Genomic DNA, 209 nt, shown 5'->3' on the forward strand with positions numbered 1-209 from the left:
TCTCTGGCAAGATGTTCTGCTCCTGAATCAGCTGAGTGGGTCTTGCCTCTAGCCTCTTTGCAGGGAGTTCTGCTGAAGGTTTCTGCACTGGGCCTGCGCTCTGGGTCTATTCAGGATCCAGAGGACCCCAGGTCGTCTCACTCACTCGCTGGGCCTGCGCTCTGGGTCTGTGCAGGATCCCGTGGCCTGGGTCATCTCACTCACCTGCC

This window comes from Octodon degus, unplaced genomic scaffold (assembly GCF_000260255.1).
Source record: "Octodon degus isolate 3935 unplaced genomic scaffold, OctDeg1.0 scaffold00081, whole genome shotgun sequence".
Classification (NCBI taxonomy): Eukaryota; Metazoa; Chordata; class Mammalia; order Rodentia; family Octodontidae; genus Octodon; species Octodon degus.